This window comes from Triticum aestivum, chromosome 1B (genome assembly GCF_018294505.1).
Source record: "Triticum aestivum cultivar Chinese Spring chromosome 1B, IWGSC CS RefSeq v2.1, whole genome shotgun sequence".
Taxonomy (NCBI): domain Eukaryota; kingdom Viridiplantae; phylum Streptophyta; class Magnoliopsida; order Poales; family Poaceae; genus Triticum; species Triticum aestivum.
The window spans coordinates 82,887,942-82,911,212 of record NC_057795.1 but is presented as its reverse complement, the minus strand read 5'-3'; positions in this window follow the sequence as shown (position 1 = coordinate 82,911,212).

The window sequence follows — 23,271 nt, the reverse complement described above, 5'->3', positions numbered from 1 at the left end:
AACGGGACTTGATACTTTAATGCTATGGTTGGGTTTTACCTTAATGATCTTTAGTAGTTGTGGATGCTTGCTACAGCTCCAATCACAAATGCATATGATCCAAGAATAGAAAGTATGTTAGCTTATGCCTCTCCCACATAAAACTTCCTATCGGTCTAGTAAAGTACTCAATTGCTTAGGGACAATTTCACAACTCCTACCACCACTTTTCCACACTTGCTATATTTACTTTATTGCTTCTTTATGTAAACAACCCCTAGTTTATATTTATGTGCTCTTTATTATCTTGCAAACCTATCCAACAACACCTACATAGTACTTCTAGTTTCATACTTGTTCTATGTAAAGCGAACGTCAAGCGTGCGTAGAGTTGTATCGGTGGTCGATAGAACTTGAGGGAATATTTGTTCTACCTTTAGCTCCTGGTGGGTTCGACACTCTTACTTATCGAAAGAGGCTACAATTGATCCCCTACACTTGTGGCTTATCATCGATCAAGCTAAATTGCTATTGAATAATATGTTGACTAATGAAAATAATTGGACACTTCCTAAGCCAATTCCTGAGCCAACTCCTGAGCCAACTCCGAAGAAAAGGGGGTTCTATTTTTCAGTCCTGAAGATATGCAAGAGGCACAGAAATCTGTGAAAGAAAAAGGTATCAAAGCTGAAGATGTTAAGAATTTACCTCCTGTTGAAGAAATACACGGTCTTAATATACCACCTATTGAAGAAACACATGTTCTTGATAACCCGACACAGGTAGTAAAGGTGAATTCTCTCTATAGGTATGATAAACTTGAAATCCCGTCTACTATGTTTCCTAGCCAATGTTTAGATGAATTTGATGAATTTATTTCTAGACAAGAAAATTTCAATGCTTATGTTGGTAGAGAATTAAAGAGTAATGCTTATATGATTGGACACTTGAGCGATTATATGGCTAGAGTTAAGGTGAACTAAAACTGATTAGTAAATATGCTTCTAAGGTTACCACTCAAGCAGAACAAGTACTTAAAGCTCAAAGTGAATTTCTCGATGAATTAAATAATAATCATGACCATGCTGTTAGAGTGGCTACTAGAAATGATAAAATGACTCAGGAACCTTTGTATCCTGAAGGCCGCCCTAAGAGAATCGAGCAAGATTCTCAGAAAAATAATTTAGATGCACCTAGTCCTTTTAAAAAGAAGAAAAAGAAAAATGATAGGACTTTGCATGCTTCTAGTGAACCTGTTGTAGACACACCTAAGAATCCCAATGATATTTCTATTTCTGATGCTGAAACACAATCTGGTGATGAACATGAACCTAGTGATAATGTTAATGATAATGTTCATGTTGATGCTCGACCTAGCAATAATAATGATGTGGAGATTGAACCTGTTGTTGATCTTGATAACCCACAATCAAAGAATCGATGTTATGATAAGAGAGACTTTGCTGCTAGGAAGCACGGTAAAGAAAGAGAACCATGGGTTCAGAAACCCATGCCCTTTCCTCCTAAACCATCCAAGAAAAAGGATGATGAGGATTTTGAGCGCTTTGCTAAAATGATTAGACCTATCTTCTTACATATGCGCTTAACTGATATGCTTAAACTAAATCCTTATGCTAAATACATGAAAGATATTATTACAAATAAAAGGAAGATTCCGGAAGCTGAAATTTCCACCATGCTTGCTAATTATACTTTTAAGGCTGGAATACCAAAGAAACTAGGAGATCCAGGAGTACCAACTATACCATGCTCCATTAAAACAAACTATGTTAAAACTGCCTTATGTGATCTTGGAGCCGGTGTTAGTGTTATGCCTCTCTCTTTGTATTGTAGACTTCAGTTGAGTAAGTTGACACCTACTGAAATATCTTTGCAAATGGCCGATAAATCAACTGCTATACCTGTCGGTATTTGTGAGGATATGCCTGTTGTGGTTGCAAACGTTACTATTCTAATAGACTTTGTTACTCTTGATATTCCCGAGGACGATAGTATGTCGATTATCCTTGCTAGACCCTTTTTGAATACTGCAGGGGCTGTTATTGATTACAACAAAGGCAATGTCACTTTTCATGTTAATGGTAATGAGCATACGGGGCACTTTCTGAGGAAACAACCTCAAGTTCATAGTATCAATTCTATTGGAAAAATTCCAACTATCATTATTGGAGGTTTTGAATTTCCACTTCCTGCTGTCAGAAAGAAATATGATATTGTTATTATTGGGGATGTTCATATCCCCGTTGAGGTAACCTAGTGTTATTTGGAATTTCTTTGGTTCCATGTTATTCGAAATGAGTTTGTTAACAAGACTTGATCAACCTTGTTAGTGGATTCCTTTTGATGATCATGAGATGGATGAAGTTAGAAGGCACAACCTTCTGTACCCTCTTTTTACTTTCTGTTATGTAGAATAAATAAAGCAAAAAATAGTATTTTCTGTCTGTTTTCTAAATTATCCATGCAATAAAAAATACCCCGAAAATAGAAGTTCTCCAAATGCCCTCCCAATTTAATATGACTTTTTCTGGAATACTTGAGAATATTTGGCTCTAAGAACACAGCAGGGGGAGCAAGCACCTGGCCACGAGGGTCCAGGGCACGCCCCCTGCCTCGTGGGTCCACGGTGGCCCCCATCCACTTATTCCTGCACCCACACACTTCTTCTTCCACCCAAAAAATCACCATCCAGCCCAAGCACGAGTTCTAGCTCACTTTGCTACCATTTTTGATCTTCTTGCTGAAAGCTCCATTCACAAAACTGCTTTGGGTGATTGTTCCTTGGTATGCGAACCCTCCAATGGTCCAATTAGTTTTTGTTCTAGTGACCCTGTTCATTGCAAATTTTTGCTGCCAAGGTGACCCTGTTCTTGAGCTTGCATGTCAAATTTATTAGGCCCCAAGTAATTCTAATGCATGATATAGGCTCTAGGCACTAGTGGGAGTAGTTGCTATCAATGTTGTTTAGTTTGACTAGTACAAATGCCCGTGCGTTGCACTGGGCGACAAAAGGGTTACAACCTTCTTTATGTGTCATTTTGCATTATTTTTTATATCCAATTTTAATAAACGTTGATAATAATGTTGAACCTAGAAATTTCCTTATTTTTAATAAAATTTAATGTTTTCATTAAAAATGTAACACCTTTTTAAGAATAGTTAACATTTTTATGAAAATTGGAACATTTCTCTATAGATTAACATTTTTTAGCACATGTTTTTTTAAAGAATGTTTTTCTGTTGTACATTTTGAAATGGTTTTTTTAGTAAGGAGTGAGTTTTGGGGGAATTTTGAAGTGTTTTTCAAAAGTACGAACATATTTTTTTGAAATATTTTCGAACTATTTTATGTGTTAAACTTTTGGGCATTTTTGTGTGGTAATTTTTACAGATGGTTGGTTGTTTGGTTGGGAAGAGTTTTAACTATTTGGGCTTGGTCTTAACAAAATAGTGAACGTACACAGAAGGACTCATGAACTATCTTCCTACACTTGCTCTAGTACTGCCTTATGTTCTAGTAAAAGTAGTACTCCCTTGTCCGCCGTCGTGAAGGCTCTTCCTTATCCTTCCCCATTCTTCAATACTCCCTTGTGCGCCATCACCGTCCGCGTTGATGATTCACACAGGGTGAGATGCGGTCTGCCATCCGAGGCCATCGTCGCCACCAGCGGCAGGGCGAGAGCTATTGCGGGTAGCACCGCTTGCGTCCGGTGCGCCTTAGCCCGAGCCTAAGCTGTTGCAGCTGCTCATGTCTCTGTTCCCCGCCGAATAACATCGTGTGTGGGGGCGGTCAGTTTATACCCCGAGATACAACATGAGCCTGAGCCTAAGTTGTTGCATCCATGAACATTGTCATAGTTCCCAGCAGTAATCTAATAAGTAAGGAGTCCACAAAAATAGCAGGCAAACACCTCCTCCTCCAAGAAAGAAAGCTAGGGTTTTTGCCTCTTGCCAGCGCCACCGCAGGTCTGCCTCGTCTCTGGTGGCCCTAGGGTCCTGCCAAGGGCCGGCGGGAGGGCTCCGTTTTCAGTCGTTTTTTCCTGTCTTGTTAGGGTTTGTGTCCTGCTCAGGATGAAGAGACGGCGGCGGCTCCCTGAAGATGGAATAAAGGTCTCCTCGCCTAGCCCCCGTTTCAGCGGTGCATCTAGCATTGTTGGTGGGCGTGTGGAGGTGTGTCTCCGGCGGATCTAACTTCGATGGATTTACTCGGATCTCGTCGTTGTTCGTCTACGTTCTTGTGTCTTCGGGTTGAATCCTTCCAACCTATGTTATTCTTCATCGGCGGCGGTTGCTATTTTGGAGCGCTGTTCTCATGGGGGCTTAGCACGACGACTTCTCGACTGTCTACTACAACAAGTTGTGCCCGACTCCGGCGATGGAGGGGTGATGACGACAGCGCGCCTTCGGCTCGCTTCAGTGCTTGTAGTCGTCGCTAGGTGGTGTACGGATCTGGATGTTATTTTTATTTCTGGTGTCCGTGCCATAATTGAAGATGAATAGATTGGATGTTTTTCCGCAAAAAAAAATTTAATAAGGAAGGAAATAATTGTGACAAATACAATTAAGAAACTGTAATGACATGCAATATTGATCACCATCTGCAAAGACTCGCAATTACAACAGAATACAAGCAGAAAAATCATTTGAACGATACCAATGGAAACCCCGGGTATTAATTGGATAATTGAAAAACAAACAAGCTACCCTTGAGGGATACTTATGGACGGGAGGAGCTGGGCAGCATGTTTTTGGAGAACTTACTAAAACAATCAAACTGAATTATGAGAGTAAAAAAACTTGTGAAACCAAATGACAACTTAATTTGAAGAACGGTCTGTCAATACTCTAAAAAGAAAGGGAATGTTATATAGTATGCAATAAGGCACACCTCCATGCATGTCGAAAAAGAAGAACTTTATGTCAGCATATATATCATGAGTAAGAATAGTAACAGGAAGAATAATTGACACATGAGTACGTACCAGAAAGCAAGGATATCTATAGAGAACTAATTGACACATGAGTACGTACGGGCAGCAATAATTGGTACCGCTGCTGCAAGCAATGCCATTCAGGCCATGCTAGGAAATAACCTATATGTTCTCTATTTTTGTGTGGGAGGAGGCCATCCATATACATCAGAAGTATTACGTACTTAAGGAACACCGCCTGCATTTGCTAGAAGTTGCATAGGAGTTTAGGACTATGATTTAGTGGCGCATCTGCCTAGTGCTATGACCGTCCTAGGTGTGCAAAACGGAATCTTGGAGGAACTCCGACAGCATGTTAGCTGATCGTCTATCCTCTCTGTTCCTCAAGTATGCTCTTGACGGCGGACACTGTAAACCAGAGCTCACGCCACACCGTTACGCAGCTACCTTTTTTAAGGACACGGAACCTTTCCTTCTCTCAGGCTGGCGCTGGTCATAGTGGGGAGTAACTTAGACTAGTGTCATGCATATGACACTAGTATAAGTTATTATCTTAATAGTGCAAAGTAACATAGTAGTAGTATCATAGATTGCTTCATTATTATCTCATAGACTCAGTTTGCCTCGGGAAGCGCTATGTTACAGTAACATATTATGTTACCACAAGCACCTCTTTCCTCATTAAATACTTGCACCATAAGCAAAATTCTCTGGGGATGTGTTAAGTTACGACCTAAGTTACTCCCACTATGGCTAGCCTCAAGGAGAGTCTTTTACCAGGCCTCTCTCACTTGTAATGGCATATCAGCCCACCTCCATAATTTGTGCAGTTAATTTCGTCGTTCCTTCCTCTTTTATTGGGCCCACGCTTCATCGTTTTCTATTGTTTGTTGCTTGCTGATGTCTAGGCGACTCGTGGAAGTATATAAATTGGTGGATGTTATCGTACAAAACGCAAGGTGGGACTATTCCATTAAGTAACAAACCTAATTTGTATCACAACCAAAATTTGGTTGAGGTGGCTGCAGTCTTCGTGACGGGAGATGAGTCCTTGGGTTCGAACCTTGGCATGAACAATTTATTTTTCTTTTGGGCTAGTGGTGCACTGGGACACAGGCCTTGCAGCGGTGTTAGCCTCCTAGGTGTGCCCTAATATAACCTCGATGGCTTAGGCGGGCGGGCGACGGACGAAATTTGAGGGACGATGACGGCGGACGAAAAACGGACCAAATTATGGTGGTAAAAAGCAATAGCTCCTTTATTATTATGGTAACATTCACTTTTATTTTAAGTTACTAAAAAAATCAGAAATTTTCAAAAAAAGATGAAGAGATTTTTCTCGAGGGGCACTTCTAGCCAAGGCTCCAAGGATAAGTAAGCTAAGGAGAATGAAAAGCCCAAGTATAATCTTCCTCGTGTGGCGGAAGTACGGCCGTGTGAATGGCCTTGTGATGATTTATTGACAGCAGCCGGGATTTATGATGATTTTTATTCGTTGGATGATAATGCGGGCCTCACTGACTTCCTCCACGACCGGATCGAATAATATCTCTTAGTCACCAATACTTTCGTGCAAAACTTTTACTATTATCATAAGAAATCACCTCCTTCAGTAGAGTTTCATTTATATAATGTGGCTAGGGAGATGTCGCTATATGAATTTTGCACGGTTTGCAAGATACTCTTTGGGGGCAGCTTAGAGGAATCACATCGTAAAGATGTGGATGGATTTATTGATACTATTACCGTAGGGGAATCGAGGAAGGTTTCCGATGCAAGAATTACTAGCATACATTTTCCTGTTTTATGCTAATCGTCCTGAAGCATCTTAGCATAGGACCATAATAGGGCCCCATGTTTGAAGATATCTATGCATAGGGCTGAAGCATCTTAAAATTTAATAAACGATTAAGCCTGAACCGTACATAGGGCCCCATCTTTGAAGATATCTATGTTGCACGCCTTGCTAAACATTTCAGGATACATATTAGGCATTTTGAGAAAGAGAAAAAATTGCTGCCCCCTACCTTTCTAGATTATAAGAGCATGGTAGCACATGAGTTTATTGTTAAAAATGATGATAAGATGCTTCTGTATAATTCGAGATGTCACAAGAAACACAGTGATACTATTATCTTGTCTGCGCCCTCTTTGTTTGATTTAACTGCAGGCCATTACCTCGTCTTGCCGGCAGCCGTTTACGCGTACCGGGGCCATACATCAACCCCAGAGCCTGAGCTGGAACCACCACTTGACCCTTTTCGACCATCTTGTTATCAGTGGGATCCGGAGGAGATCGCCAGTCAGTGGCAGTACGATGACACTCCTTAGTACACCGGGGAGAGTAGCCGCGATTCGTGGGCATAGACCAACTTAGGCCAAAAGCCTATGCTTGAGGGAGTACGTATTTCTCACCGACATTACATTCATGTTCACACACTCATTCTAGTTGTCGATGCTCATACTTTTTCATTGTACTATCCATGCTAGTTTAATTTATTTTTCTAGATTTCTTCTTGTGTGTTTGATAAAGCTTAAAACAAAACAAAAAATTTAGTTAGTTTACTTTCCATGATGTAGTAGTAGTAATTAAAAGAAAACCCAAAAAGATTTCTCCTTCTTCTTTTGCTTATTGGGAGCTTTCCCGTGTAAATAGTTTTATTTCTTTTCTTTCCTTTGGGGTCGAGAGGAGAAGACCATAATGAAAATGTTTAGTGGCTCTAATATGCATTATTCTTGATTTAACCAAGAGCCCATATTACATTGTCTTCTCCCTTGGATTGAATGCTTGTAGATTCCAGCTTAGTCCAATGACGTGCACTATTATTATTATCCACACCATTCGGTCGTGCAAGTGAAAGGCAATAATGACGATATATGATGGACTGATTGAGATGAGAGAAGCTGGTATGAACTTGACCTCTCTTGTTTTTGTAAATATGATTAGTTCATCGTTCCTAATTCAGCCTATTATGAATAAACATGTTTGCGATGACAATTAGAGATTATAGTTGCTTATGCCATGCTTAATTAGATAGGAGCTTATAATGGTTTACCTTGCGTGCCAACATGCTATTAAATTGGTTGTGATGTGGTATGATAGGGTGGTATCCTCCTTTGAATGATTCGGGTGACTTGACTTGGCACATGTTCACACATGTAGTTCAAACAAAATCAACATAGCCTTCACGATATTTATGTTCATGGTGGATTATATCCTACTCATGCTTGCACTCGGTGTTGATTAATTTTAATGCATGTTCATGACTGTTGTCGCTCTCTTAGTTGGTCGCTTCCCAGTCTCTTTCTAGCCTTCACCTGTACTATGTGGGAATACTGCTTGTGCATCCAAACTCCATAAACCCCAAAGTTATTCCATATGAGTCCACCATACCTTCCTATATGCGTATCTACCTACCATTCCAAGTAAATTTGTATGTGCCAAACTCCAAACCTTCAAATGAAATTTTGTTTTGTATGCTCGAACAGCTCATGTATCAAGTAGGGTCGTCTGTATCTTCCATTTTAGGCGGGTTATTCTCAAAAGGAGTGGACTCCACTTCTCATTCACGAGAAAATGGTTGGTCACTGGGATGCCCAGTCCCATGCTCAAATCAAACCAAAATAATTAAACAAAACTCCCCCGGGATTGTTACTAGTTGGAGGCACCCGTTGTTTCGGGCAAGCCATGGATTGATGCTCATTGGTGGTGGGGGAGTATAAACTTTACCATTCTGTTTGGGAACCGCCTATAATGTTTGTAGCATGGAAGATATCGAGATCTCTTAGTCGTTATGTTGAAAGTGAAAGTATACCGCTCAAAATGTTATTTATCTCTATTTCAAAATCGAGCTCTGGCACCTCTACAAATCTCTGCTTCCCTCTGCGAAGGGCCTATCTATTTAGTTTTATGTTGAGTCATCACCCTCTTATTAAAAAGCACCCGCTGGAGAGCACCGCTGTCATTTGCATGCATTACTATTGGTTTATATTGGGTATGACTATGACTGGATCTCTTTTACCATGAATTACAATGTTTAGTCAGTCCTTGATCTTTGAAGGTGCTCTACATTTATGTTTTGCGGTCTCAGAAAGGGCTAGCGAGATACCAACTTGTCATATCATATTATGATTGTTTTGAGAAAGTATTGTCATCCGAGATTTATTATTATTGCTCGCTAGTTGATTATGCCATTGATATGAGTAAACATGAGACCTAAGTGTTATTGTGAATATGGTTAGTTCATAATCTTTGCTGAAAACTTGAATGCCGAATTTACATATTTGCAACAACAAGAGCAAACAGAGTTTGTAAAAGTTTTTTCTTTATCACTTTCAGTTTATCAACTGAATTGCTTGAGGACAAGCAAAGGTTTAAGCTTGGGGGAGTTGATATGTCTCTGTCGTATCTACTTTTCCAAACACTTTTGCCCTTGTTTTGGATTCTAACTTGCGTGATTTGGATGGAACTAACCCTGACTGACGCTGTTTTCAGCAGAACTGCCATGGTGTTATTTTTGTACAGAAATAAAAGTTCTCGGAATGACCTGAAAATCCATGGAGCAACTTTTCAGAATAAATAAATAAGAATGGCGAAAGAATCAGCATCACGAGGCCCACACCCTGTCCACGAGGGTGGGAGGCGCGCGCCCTCCCCTAGGGCGCGACCCCTGCCTCGTGGGCCCCCTGGACGTCTACCGACCACAACTCCAACTCCATATATTTGTTTTCATGGGAAAAAAAATCAGAGACAAAGTTTCATCGCATTATACGATGTGGAGCCGCCGCCAAGCCCTAATCTCTCTCGGGAGGGCTGATCTAGAGTCCGTTCGGGGCTCTGGAGAGGGGAATTTGTCGCCGTCATCATCATCAACCATCCTCCATCACCAATTTCATGATACTCACCGCCGTGCGTGAGTAATTCCATCATAGGCTTGCTGGACGGTGATGGGTTGGATGAGATTTACCATGTAATCAAGTTAGTTTTGTTAGGGTTTGATCCCTAGTATCCACTATGTTCTGAGATTGATGTTGCTATGACTTTGCTATGCTTAATGCTTGTCACTAGGGCCCGAGTGCCATGATTTCAGATCTGAACCTATAATGTTTTCATGAATATATGTGAGTTATTGATCCTATCTTGCAAGTCCATAGTCACCTATTATGTGTTATGATCCGACAACCCCGAAGTGACAATAATCAGTATACTTCTCGGTGATGACCGTAGTTTGAGGAGTTCATGTATTCACTATGTGTTAATGCTTTGGTCCAGAACTCTATTAAAAGGAGGCCTTAATATCCCTTAGTTTCCATTAGGACACCGCTGCCACGGGAGGGCAGGACAAAAGATGTCATGCCAATTTTTTTTCCATAAGCACATATGACTATATTCGGAATACATGCCTACATTACATTGATGAACTGGAGCTAGTTCTATGTCACCCTATGTTATAACTATTACATGAGGAATCACATCCGACATAATTATCCATCACTTATCCAATGCCTACGAGCTTTTCACATATTGTGCTTTGCTTAGTTACTTTACCGTTGCTGCTGTTAAAACTATCACAAAACTGCTACTGTCACTTTTGCTACTGTTACCGTGACTTCCATACTACTTTGCTACTAAATACTTCGCTGTAGATACTAAGTTATCCAGGTGTGGTTGAATTGACAACTCAACTGCTAATACTTGAGAATATTCTTTGGCTCCCCTTGTGTCGAATCAATAAATTTGGGTTGAATACTCTACCCTCAAAAACTGTTGCGATCCCCTGTACTTGTGGGTTATCAATGGCTATGGCTGCTTCGTGTTCGAGAAAAATCCCAGCTCCGTTGGGCCAGGCGTATTCAACTAGAGGAGGGTTTATAGCCTCGGCAACCACTCCTTGTTCCTTGGTCTCATTTATCCAATCATCCAACCAATCATCGATCATATCACCGACGATGATTACCGTGCTATGCAACTTCCATTCGCTAGGGGGGATTGCGTTTACACATCATACCATGGGTTTCATGAATCACCATATCTAGAGATTCGTCGACACAGCTTATTGCCAGATAATCTTCAGTGTGCGAAAGGCATCAAGCTTCCATGCGATGGATGGCTTTTGCAAACTCGAATGCGGCGATGTGGTTCATGCCAACAGCAAATATGCACAACTTGATTCGTACTGATAACTAGACTGAGCCATGTATTCTGCTGGTGTAGCACGACCCTCTTTCTTTGGATATTATATAATGTTGTTAGTTTGAAGCACTCCTCTGGTTTTAAGGATAGATACCTTCCTGGGATCAAGTGCATCCTAACACACCTGCGTAGGATGTACTGATAATGATGATGGAGATGTTGTGCAGAAGCCATAAACACAATTATGATCACGGGATCAGAATAATATTCTGATCACAACCTGAACTTCCCATATAAAGCGCCTGAACTTCCCTGTGTACAAACCCAACCTTCGGGCTTGTTTCGCAATCGTGGCTTCCCCCATGAATTATTCCGGTCAGTAGTGTTGTCTGGGATGTGACTGTAATCCAGATACTCATACCTGCATCTAAATGCTCGTTTTGATTCGTAATTTTGCATTTTGGCGGATTCACTCTCGAGGCGGATGAACTCATCTCTGTTTATAAGTTTATTGCATTCACTGGATGTTCTGGAACGTCCAACATGATGGTAATTTGGTGTAAGTACGAGTTTCATGGGCAATTTGTCATTAATTTCAACGGATTTGATTTCTGGCTCTGTGTTCTTCGTTTGATGGAGTGGTTCTGCGGCTTCTGTGGATTTGTTATTTTTATTTGAATATAGAGGGCAGATTTGATTGCAGTAGTGAGATTGGACCATTCATGCGTTGTTAATTCGATCGGGAAGGCGAATACACCCCTGAAATCGGGCGATTGAATCTCGTGTCGGCCCGTGCTAGTTTTCGGTTCTTCAACGAGACAGCTTGGTTGATTTATCGTTTTGATGTCAGGGCGCAATAGGATATCGTTCGAGGTCGCGGACTGAGAAGGTGTAGTCACCCAAGTGATCAAATCTGAAAAGCAAATTCGATAATGCGTTTTTTCCAGTGATGCTACTGTCTGTGTTACAGAGTTGGACTTCTGCTCCTTTTGTGCTTGAACTTCCCTCGTTTTAATGCATGTTTTTTGGGTGATGCTGCAATACGATCTGTTCGGTTGGTGTTGTTATAAAAATTTTGTGTACGTTTTTTTGTTTTTCAGAGTACTCATATACGTAAATGTGGAGCTGGTCCATAGATACACAAATCATCCTTTTTATATTTATTCTGTCTTCGGGACTAGTTTTTTGGATCATCCACATTTTGTGGTAGTAATTGGACTTCTATGGTACAAGTTATTGAACTTCCTAATATCCACATTGCAAGGTGGTGCAACATTGCACTATATTTTTCCTTTTTTTCTGTAATTTTCAATTTTCTAATTTGGGTTTTAGTTTGTTCCGTGGCAACTATGGGATTATACCCAAATATGCATGCATACCTTACTTATTTTTTTTGTAACATGTTTGCATACTTCAAACAGTGGTAGAACTTCAGTTTGTGTTTAACGTGAACTTACAAGATTTTTGCTTCTGTGTAATTTGTCTTTCCACATGTTCATTTGATGTTTTTTCAAAACGCCGAACTTCAGTGTTTTTACAACTTGAACTTACCTTTATTAAGAACATTTGACTAGTTAACTTACGCCTTGTGCATTTTGATTCTACGACACTAAACATTATTATTCCTCAAGTGCTTCTTTCTTGGGTTTTTATGTCCCAGCAAAAATTTTCTTGAATGCTGGTTCATCTTTTTGACATTGATATTCCAGGACAGATTAAATTCCAGAAATAAAAAAGGCTTAGTAGATTTCTTTCTGCAATTTGTTGTAACTAGTGTGTAATTGTGGAGCTGGATCACAGGCACTATCTTCAGTAGGATCTGGACTTCTTTTTTATTAATGGTTAAACTTCTGGTTTTGGAGACTGCACTCCACATTGGAAGGCGAAGGTGCATGATGCTCTATATTTTCTTTGTTTCGTTTTCTTTGTAATTTTAATTCTCCAGATGTTTTTTTGGACTTTTGTCTCGTGAGCAATCATGGGATTAGCCCAAGTATGGAACGTGTCGGAGAAGGCGACGACGCGGCGTGCCGCGTCATCGCATACAGAGGCGAGTCCGTCACATCCGTGACCCCACTATCTATCTTAGGGTTTCTAGGGTTTAGGGTGCGTGCAGTGGGGGTGGAAACAGAATAACCGCATTGCGTCCTGTCAAATCCTAGCGCGCAGCAACGCGGTAGCGCGAGGCCGAGCAGGGGGGAGGGGGGTCGGGACCCCCCTCCCCTCCCCCTGTGAGGCCGAGACAGGAACGAGCCGGAGCAGGCGCCAATGCAGCGTGCCGTGTCGTCGCATGCGGAAGCGTGTCCGTCACATCCGTGACCCCACTATCTATCTTAGGGTTTTTAGGGTTTATGGTGCGTGCGGTGGGCGTGGAAACAGAATAACCGCATTGCGTCCTGTCAAATCCTAGCGCGCAGCAATGCAGTAGCGCGAGGCCGGGCAGGGGGGAGGGGGGAGGGACTCCCCCTCCCCTCCCCCTGCGAGGCCGGTACAGGAACGAGCCGGAGCAGGCGACGTTGGGCCGTGCGACGTCGTCGCATTCAGATGCGAGTCCGTCACATCCATGACCCCACTATCTATCTTAGGGTTTTTAGGGTTTAGGGCGCGTGCGGTGGGTGTGGAAACAGAATAACCGCATTGCATCCTGTCAAATCCTAGCGCGCAGCAATGCGGTAGCGCGAGGCCGAGCATGGGGGGGAGGGGGGTCAGGACCCCCCTCCCCTCCCCCAGCGAGGCCGAGACAGGAACGAGCCGGAGCAGGCAAAGGCGCGGCGTGCCGCGTCGTCGCATGCGGAGGCGAGTCCGTCACATCCATGACCCCACTATCTATCTTAGGGTTTTTTGGGTTTAGGGTGCATGCGGTGGGGGTGGAAACAGAATAACCGCATTGCGTCCTGTCAAATCCTAGCGCGCAACAATGAGGTAGAGTGAGGCTGAGCAGGGGGAGGGGGGTCGGGACCCCCCCTCCCCTCCCCCTGCGAGGCCGAGACAGGAAAGAGCCGGAGCAGGCGACGACGTGGCGTGCCACGTCATCGCATGCGGAGCCAAGTCCATCACATCCGTGACCCCACTATCTATCTTAGGGTTTTAGGGTTTAGGGTGCGTGCGGTGGGGGTGGAAACAGAATAACCGCGTTGCGTCCTGTCAAATCCTAGCGCGCAACAATGCGGTAGCGCAAGGCCAAGCAGGGGTGGTTGGGACCCCCCTCCCCTCCCCCTAGAGGCCGAGATAGGAACGAGCCAGAGCAAGCGACGACACGGCGTGCCGCGTCGTCGCATGTGGAGGCGAGTCCGTCACATCCGTGCCCCACTATCTATCTTAGGGTTTTTAGGGCTAGATATGTACTTCATCTGTTTTTGTACTTGAACTTCTTCTTTTTGTTTCTTTATGGTTTATTTATTCTTATTCCTTTACTTCCTTTATTAAAGTACTTGAACTTCTGTTCTATATTTTTTGAACTTCTTTTCTCTTTTTTTAGGGGCATATTTATGTATGTGTGTTTCTTCCTTTAGTAGTGTATTGGCCATCTATTTTTGGTTTATAGGACATCAGCTGTGCTGTTTTGTGATCTTATCTCATTATAATAGATGCATTCAAATGGTGCATTTGTTTATCTACACATGTATTTACTATTTTAGTTGTTGGGGGGTAAAACTATAAATTCAGTGGCGTTGCAAGTCCCACGACAGAGAGGCATTAAGTGACCATCTCCCTCGCCACCACCTGTCAGAAAACTCATCTCCCCTTGTCGCTCACTCTCTCCCCCTCTCCGTTGCTCCGCTGCCTTCCTCGCCTCCAACTCCCCCCGATTTCTCTGCCCCTGTCCCCTGCCCTCGTGCTGGAGTAACCGGCGCACACCCCTGCTCCTATTTCTCCCCCACGCCCCGCTCTCTCTCGCCCAGCCCGCTCTCTTTTGCTCTGAAGCGAGGGCGTCAACTGCCTGCGCGGTTGCAAGGTGCACATGGCTTCGTGGGGAGTGGAAGAACCGGCGCGGATTCATGCGTGCGGGGGTCGTCTGGAGAGGTACAAGTGCTACCCCCCTCCTAATGCTTGCTTCTAGTTTCGCCAGATCCATTGAGTCCGCCTCCTGTGTGGTCTCACGTCCGGGTCCTACCCTCTTTCTTTCTGATGGTTTGGTGGGAGATTAGGTAGTGTTCTTGTGCATGTGGTGGGCGGATTCCATTCCCCCGTGGTCAGATTTGTCTATGAGATGCTTGTGTGTGCTATTTTATCTGTTCAGAGATGAGTGGATTCCATCCCCCCGTGGTCAGATTTGTCTATGAGATGCTTATGTGTGCTATTTTATCCGTTCACAGATTAGTGGATTTCATTTCCCGTTTGGTGATTTGTCTATGAGATGTTTGGTATGTTTCTGATGTGCAGATTTGTAGCAGGTCGTTCTAGTGTTTGGAGTTGCATTCATCAAGGTGGTTGTGTTGTCATGGCTTCAAAACCTTCTACAAGTATCTTAATGTAGTTGTATCTTGTATTTGAAATAGCATTGTTCTCATATATGTCTGCCCATATCTTCACTTAGTATTCATGTTGCACTACCATTGTTAATAGTGTGAACTTCTAGTAATGGTTATGTGTATGCTTTTTTCATCTTTTTTATGTGCTACTTGCTTGGGTCACATAGTTGAACTTCTGGTTTTAATTATTGTTTGATTGTAATGAAATTTGGTTGAACTTCTGTTATGCACATCTTGTTTTACTCCTTTGTTATGTATCTTTGAACTTCTGGACATTCATGATATATGTAGTAGCCCCTCTGGTGTAGATTGTTTTTATATTTAGTTTGTAGATTTTTAGTTTACTGCTTTGTTAGGTATTGTTGAACTTCTGGTCATTGGACATTGTTGTAAAAGTAGAAGTCCCTTTGGTGTAGGATTGTGGATTAGAACTGAGCTACCTTTTTACTTTCATTTTTTGTAGTTGGTGATGAGTTGAATAGTTCTGAAAAAAATGCCTACGATCAAGATGGAGCTTCAGAGGTTAATACTGATGCTCCAATTTCTGATGCGACTAATTCACCCATTATCCCTTTGACTGTGATTGCCGAGGTTGCTTCGAGCCTTGAGAATTTTTCAAGCCTTGAGGATCTTGCTTCTGCAGCTCTTGCTTCACCTAGTATGTGAAACCCCTTTTCTTTTCATTTTAAAGTTTTGAGCCATGTTTTTTTAGCTTGTTCATGTCGTTTGTTTTTGTTTTTGTTCCTGACTTTTTTTATTTTTTGCTCCGATTATTTGTGTTCTTTGCTGATGTGTCCACAGAGGAGGAAGCTGTGAACACCATCAACGATGTTTTATCTGAGTTGGGTTTATCAGAAACCCTTGTTGCTGCTGAGGAGGGGGCTCCATCAGTCAAAGGTTGTGATTCCGTTCAGGATCCTTTGTGCTGTCTTCAGATGTCAGAGACGTAGTCGCAGTCTGTTGATGGCACTGAACCTATCACGCAACCCGAGGATGTGCCTCTTTAGCTTCTCCTGGAGGACCAACGTAAGAGGAAGAAGCAAGAATATTTTGACAAGAAGAGGGCGGCCCGCCTTGAGAACGGTTTTGATGTTCCTGGATCTGTTCATGTGGCTGAGCTCACTATTGAGGAAGACGTGTCGTGTGGTAGTGATGGCACGGTTGTCCCTGTTAAGAAGAAAATCAAGAAGATTGTTGGGAGGAAGCTAGTAGTTGGTGAAGTTACTCCTCGGAAGAGCCCACGTGTTTCAAGGCCTGCAGAAGTTGTTGAAGATGAAGGGTTAGGCCTTGGTAGTCCTCACATGCTTTACACTGTCGCACCTACACCTTCTCCGCTTGGTGCTGGTGCATCTGGTAAGGGGAAGAAATGCGGCGTGAAGCACAAGGTTCCACCTTCAAAGGTCCACAAGGGTGTGATGAAGCGTTCTCGTGTTAATCCAAAGGACAAGGATGATGCTGATTTCAATACTGATGATAAGGATGACGTCGATGATGATGCTGCCACTAATCAGGTATGAATGTCTCATGTTTACTGTTTTTTAGAGCATTTGTCGCTATTGCTGTAGTTTTATTGTTTTTAGCACTGCCTTGGCGTACATAGCTGACCTTATGCTCCATCTCCATATAGACGAATAAATTAGCCGACGTGCTTTGCTTTTATGGTATTACTGCCTTTGTGTACATAGTTGGACTTCTAGGTATATACATGAAGAAATTAGCTTAACTTGTTGGTCTACATGTTTGATTACTGCCTTAGTGTATATGGTTGAACTTCTGCTTTTTAAATTTCCAACATTTTTGAAAGCATGTTAACTAGTGTTCATACATGGTTGTACTGCCTATGTAGACATAGTTGGACTTCTGAGATACATGTTTGATTACTGCCTTAGTGTATATGGTTGATTCTACTTTTTAAATTTGCAACATTTTTGAAAGCATGTTAACTAGTGTTCATACATGGTTGTACTGCCTATGTAGACATAGTTGGACTTCTGAGATACATGTTTGATTACTGCCTTGGTATACATGGTTGAACTTCTGCTTTGTAAATTTCCAACAATTTGAAAGCATGTTAACTTCTGGTCATACATGGTTGTACTGCCTATGTGACATAGTTGGACTTCTGGTATTCATGTTTTATTACTTCCTTGTTATACATGGTTGAACTTCTGCAATGTAAATTTCCAACATTTTGATAGCATGTTAACTTTTGGTCATACTTGGTTGTACTGCCTATTCAGACATAGTTGGACTTCTGAAATGTACTGAGTGTGTAATTTTGTAGGCATTAGTGGACTTTTGGTGTAGCTTGTGTATCTCATTGTGTATCTCATTTTTTCAGTATCAGCTTATGGAGCGGCCTGTGAGGAGGAAGGGAGAATGCAAAGCGCCCGAAGAAGGTGGCCAAGGAGGAGGTGAGGCGAAACATTTTAACAAGACGGTTCGCTGCTCACTAGGAGAGGTGAAGACGTGTGCGAAAATGTTACAGCTTAGGCACAAGACGAGGGTTATCAAGGCTGGTTTTGGTTGTGTGTTTGATTTGAAGGTTGATTCCATCATTTCTCGTCCTTTGATGGGCAACATCTACACGAGGATTGACCCTGCAACCATGATTCTGGACATGGGTGAGGCGAACAAGGTTCTGCGTATTACAAGTGGTGCTATTCACCATCTGTTTGGATTCCCTCAAGCTAATCGTACCCCTCCTAGGCCTTCGAGTGATGGGTTTGATGGTGTTGTTATGAGGTTGAAGGGCAAGCTTGGGTACGCTAGGAGTGACGACATCGAGACAAAGGATATGCGGAATATCCTCGCGGAACTTGTGAAGGATGAGACGAAGGATGATCTTGCTCTGTAGGTGTTTTACCTGATTGTTTTCGTGAAGGTGGTTATCCCTGGAATGTCTACACGAGTGTCCAGGAAGGCAGCAATGGCTAAGAATCTTGTGTTTGAGGATATGGCAGATATGGACTACTACCAGTTGGTTGTTGATGACCTTCGAAGTGTTGTTGTTAGGTATCAGCAAGGTACTAGTAGAGGAAAAGATGTCACAGGCTGTGCCATCGCGCCACTTCTTATGTACCTGGACTGTTATATCATTGGCAAGACGCCTAATGTTGACTTGAGGACGCCTCACATCAATTACATGGATCAGGCCAAGCTTCTTGAGCTCGCTGCGGCTGACTTGGTCAGGAAAGGTGATGACGACCCAGCCAACTGGGTGTTTGGGAATTGGGAGACTACCTGTGAGTGTTTCTTCTTTTGTGTGTAGTTAGTACTGCCTTTGTGTGCATGGTTGAACTTCTGCTATGTACATAGATGACCTTGTGGTTCATATAGACGAGTAAATTAGCTGAACTGCATGGCTTATATGGTATTACTACCTTTGTGTACATAGGTGAACTTATGGATATATTCATATGAAATAAGCTAAACTTTGTTGTTGCACATGCATGGTTGAACTTCTGCTATGTAAATTTCCAACATTTTTGAAAGCATGTTAACTTCTGGTCATACATGGTTGTACTGCCTATGTAGACATAGTTGGACTTCTGAAATGTAATGCGTGTGTAGGCATTAGTGGAATTTTTGGTGTAGTTTGTGTATCTGATTGTTCTGCCTTTTTTCCTTATCATTGTCTTTTTTTTTCAGTATCAGCTTGTGGTACTAACTTGAACTTCTGCTACTGTCTTATGTATTTCTGCTTCCATGTTCTTTCATTTGTTCTGCGACGTGTTGATTTTTGTTTTCATATATGCAGTGGAAGACACAGGCTGAAGTTGTGTTCTTTAGGGTTATTGAACGTCCTGTTCTTACTATGCCTCGTGCCGCCGGCCTAGGTAGTGGAAGTTCTCCGATATTTGAATTCTCGCGGGATGTTAACACTGGTGCCCCCCTGTAGATCTAGGAGGTCCTTCTACCCGTGTGAGTGTTGCACGTGGCGTTTCTTCCGAGAGTTTTTTCGATGCTGTGAATATTTCCCTTTCTAGGATTGATGGACTTCTGGCAACTGTTTGTGGAGAGATGGCTCGTGTTCCGACAACGGTTGAGTGTCTTAGTCGCGTGGATGGGATTGTTCCTCCTGGCCACGGTGTTGTTGCTGAGTCTTCGAAGGAGCTTTTGTTGATTGAAGCTAAATATCTTGCTGAGCTTCGTGAGAGCACTTCCCACCTCCGGGCTAGCTTTATGTTGTTCAAGGAAATGCAGGACGCCCGTTGCAAGCCTTTTGAAGATGAGGCGAGTGTTGTTGTGAGAGAGATTCAGAGGCAGGATCCCGTTCGTTTGGGTCATGAAGGAGGCCATGTGGAGCATACCAAAGAGGTTTGTTTATGTTGTCTTTTGATATTTCTTTTGCACTAGTGTTAATTGTTAGCTTTCAGTTATTACTGTTATGCAGTTATAGGGTGACCTTCTTTGTTTATAGGACCTGAACTTCAAGTGCTTCAGCACCTGAACTTCTATGACTTTGATGACTAGTCCTTTTTGTTCCTTTTTCTACCTTATGGTAGTTTGGTATGTTATCTGCTATGTTTACTGTATTTGGACTTCCATGATGTGTCAGTTGTGATAGCTGACCTTCTCTGATTATGTAACGTGAACTTCTGCTGATTAGGTATTTGTTTTCTACATGATTATTTTCTAGTCTTTTTTCTTTTTGGTACTAGTGTTTCCTAGGTGACCTTCTCTGTTTATAGGACCTGAACTTCAAGTGCTTCAGCACCTGAACCTCTGTGACTTTGATGACTGTCCCTTTTTGTCTTCTTTTGTATCTTAATGGTAGTTTGATATCTGGTCTGCTATGTTTACTGTATTTGGACTTCCATTATGTGCCAGTTGTGATACCTGACTTTCTCTGATTATGGAACATGAACTTTTGCTGATTAGGTATTTGTTTTCTACATGATTATTTTCTAGGCTGTTGATGATGGTGCTGGGGTTAGGGAGGATGTTTTACCTGTGCATGAAGATGATCCTATGCATGAAGTTGCCCCTGTGCATGATCCTTACCCCTCTAGTGATGTATTAGTTGATGAGGTTCATGGCAGTGAAAATAAGGTACCATTTTTTGTTGTCCATTTGTCTTATTGCCCCTGAGACGGACTTGCTGCCCATGTGCATGAGGTTCAGTCAGCCCTTTGTAATAAATTTTTGTTTCCTTTTGCAGCAGCAGAATGATGATGTTAGTGTTGCTCGAAAGAAGGTTGCAGACATGTCCGTCTCAGGCACCGACTGCTCCGATGGGGTGGTCCTGACTGAACCTCAGTCGTCCATGGCGCTGAGGTTTCTGATGTTGACCAGGGCAAGACAACTAGAGACATCATTTTGGAGAAAGGTCATGTTGAGTCTGCTGTACAAACTGGTGGTAGTGCTGCTGCAAGCCCGGAGAAGTTTCCTGCAGCAGAGCCATCAGTTGATGTTGATGTTGTACAAGCACAACCAAAAGTTTTTCTTGTTTCAGATTCTCCGGTTGCTCCAGCTGCTGTTGGTGACGTTCCTGACGACGCTGCAACGTCTACTGGAGACGACGATGAAGATACCGAAAGCGATAGCTATGGAGAGGAGGTTGATCATTCCAGTGTTGCCACTGGTCTAGTCAAGGATCCATGAAGAGAGGAGCATGCTTCTCTCTTCTTTCCCCATCCCCTTACCTCTTTGTTGTTTGGTTTAGTCCATGATATCCCCTGTGAACTGCCTGTGTGGTCTAAGTTGAACTTCTGGTTTTGTTGTTTGTCGTGTGGGTTGTAAAGAATGTTAAGTGAACCTGCTTTCTATGTGGGTGGAGGTTTGTAATGCATGGGTTGTGATGTCTATGATGTTGTGGTTTTATCCTTTCTGATGTAGCAGCTAAGATGTGCTTATGTTTTGAATCTTTGTGCTTGAATGTTGGTCTTAATTGAAATTGTCGTGAATCTATGTGCTTTGAGTGTTGTTGTTAATTTCTATTTTCTTTTTGGAGAGCAGATAGCGACCTTGCTGTCGTCCGAAAGAAGGTTGATGACTTTTATTACAGTGTAACCAGGCTTAGGAATGATCGTTCCAAGAGGTGAGTGCAGCTGCTCAATATTTACATCATCCATGTACCCCGTGTGAACTGCCTGTGGTTTCTTACCTGAACTTCCCAACTCTATGTACCTGAACTTCTTATTTTTTACTTCTCTGGTGCTGAACTTTTGGCCTCTTTTGTACTATACTGCCTGTTGTGATATAGCTGAACTTATGTGCTAACACGTGTTATTAACTTTCTGAGTTTCCTGATGCTGAACTTCTTTTACTTTCTGTTCGCTTGTTTTAGATCAATGATTATGTTCCAAAACAAGGAGTGTGAAGCTTCTGTTGTAGATGTCGCAATATCTTTTGGTCCTCGCGGAATGCTTCGGTCTAATGTGGCCGAGGTTGCACTCTACTGTCTACGTGCGAAGTACCAGGGATCAGACAAACTCATCCTGAAGTATTGGGTTTGTGTAAGTCAACCATACAGTGATTTCTCTTCCTTTTTTTCCTTACCATTTTTTTAGTTAAAACTTGTTTGTCTCATTTTTGTATTTTTTCATATGTTGGTGTTGTCTGCATTATTTTAGGACAAGATTTTCAGCGATCAATTTGATTCCCGTGTGAGGAAGTACTTCATGGCGAGTGGTCCAGATAGCATGGATGCACATGATTCGGTATGCAATATCTTGTTCTTTGCCTCTGTATTAGTTTTGCAGTGCGATCCACTGAGTTAATATTTGTTTTATTTTTCTTTTGTACCGTTCTGATACTAATTCTCATTTTTTTAATGATTCGTGTGTTTATGATGCTTCAGGTTGTTTTCCCTACTTTTGACCCGCCTGAGGTTCCTGCTTCCATGGGTGGTGTCGGTCATTGGGTGTCGGTATTCCTTGACCTAAAGAATTCAAGATTCCAGGTTCTCGATTCCTTCTATGGACCAAAAGATGAATGTGCGGTATGCTTGTTACGGCGGATGACCGACAACATCAAGAGGCTTTGGAAGGATGCTAGCAACGACAAGGAGACACCCTTCAGTCCTGTTAGCATCGACAATTTCCCTCTGGATTGGATTGATGTCCCCCAGCAGCAAAACAAGTATGAGTTCCACTTTTTCTCTTTATGAAATCTATTTAACTGTAGTTGTACTTAAGCTGCGAGTGTTTAATTTGTTGGCTTTCTTTTTCTGTTCTAACACTATTCTTTTACTTCATTTGATGGCAGTATCGACTACGGATTCTTCATGCTTATGAATGTTAATTCGTATCATGACGGGGTTGTTGCATATTATTACCATGAGAATATCGGGGATATCAGGAAGACGTGGCTGTACTCAATCGCTTCTTCTAACCTGTTTGACAGAATTCCAATCTCTGTTTGGCTACTACACATGTAAGTATTTGGAACTTGGACTGCTTACCTGCACTGCATCTTTTATTCTACCTGAACTTCATATTTTTCTCTCAAACTTGGACTTCTGCTTGAGATCTGGCTGGGCTGCTGGTTTCGGAAGGAGAGGAGCATTTTCTTTGTACATGAACTTCATTTCTATCTTTGTTAATTTTGCTTGTGTGTTTTGTTTCAGTAATTTCTGTCCTTCTATTGCTTAAATGGACTTGAGCATTTTCTTTTCTAATTGAACTTTAGAGATGATGCCTTTCTATGGTTTTTGTTAGCTGTAGTTGAATGATTTCTAGTTCATCGGTTTATCTTGAACTGTGCCTTTGGTTGTGCCTGAACTTCATTT